We start from the raw sequence: 1,284 nt of genomic DNA on the forward strand, positions 1-1,284 counted from the left end.
GTCATGAGTTTAACTAATTGATATTCCAACAGAACAAGAGGAAAGTTATTATTAATAATAATGATAACCAAAAATACATTTTTCATAATTTATTCAAAGTATAGTCAATAAAATCACTGTGGTTGCTCAGTAATAATGCTCAAATTGGGGGATCAGTACTTGCAGTTGACATGAACATTATGCAGCTGTGTGGTTAAGACCAAATAAAATCACACGCACAAGAAAAAATGGAACTTATTATGAAATGTTATTAGAAAAATTTGCAGTGAAAGAACCTGAGTGTTAGTTGTCTTTCCTTATACACTGCACAAAAAGAACAATCTAGAAAAATTATTCCTTAGTAAAAATTAACTATGCATCATCCATTATGTGCACATTTTACACAGAGAATAAACAGCTCTATCTTAGCACATTTACATGTGCTGAAAAGACAGTGCCTGAATTTTGTCTTTACATTTGACCATCTCTGACCATTACCTTACACATTCTGAATGTAGAGTTCCTTACTTAAAATTTATAGGTCTAGAAACAAACAAACTATATTATTTTTAAGTTTGCAAAAAGAGATAGATTATATTGTAATGCTTCATTTTATTGTTATTATTTTTTAAAACATAACTATATTCAAATAAGTTAGAAGAGCTTTCTATTATTCAGTTTATATGATTAGCAACAACTTTCAGTTATCTAATCTATAAAAACTACACCACAGGAATATCTAATTACGAGTTATTTTCGTATACATGATAACCTCTTCCCAAGTACTGTCTAGATACTTTTGTTCAACGTGCTTATTGTATTCGCCTAATTATAACCAAAATATTTTCTGTAAAGCTAACAGAATTGGTTTGAAGAAAAAAAACATTGTTAAAGAAAAGGCTAATGTTGCAATTGTCAGTTTGCCAGTGGATCTGTGGTACGTTTATGCTTTCCACTAAAACAGTCAATCATCAGAGCTTAATTTAGCAATGTAAGACTAAAAAGGCAGAGAGTCAACACCACCCACCATCAACTCTTGGGGTTACTCCTTATCAGCAAATACTGGGATTGACCATCACATTATAACACCCCCACATGTAGTTTCGTTTGTCCACAGTGTAACTTAGTTTTCAAACCATGTAGTTTCATTTGTCCACAGTGTAAGTTAGTTTTCAAACCATGTAGTTTCACTTGTCCACAGTGTAACTTAGTTTTCAAACCATGTAGTTTCGTTTATCCACAGTGTAACTTAGTTTTCAAACCATGTAGTTTCGTTTGTCCACAGTGTAAGTTAGTTTTCAAACC

The sequence above is a fragment of the Limulus polyphemus genome, unplaced genomic scaffold (genome assembly GCF_000517525.1).
Source record: "Limulus polyphemus unplaced genomic scaffold, Limulus_polyphemus-2.1.2 Scaffold2423, whole genome shotgun sequence".
In the NCBI taxonomy this organism is placed as follows: domain Eukaryota; kingdom Metazoa; phylum Arthropoda; class Merostomata; order Xiphosura; family Limulidae; genus Limulus; species Limulus polyphemus.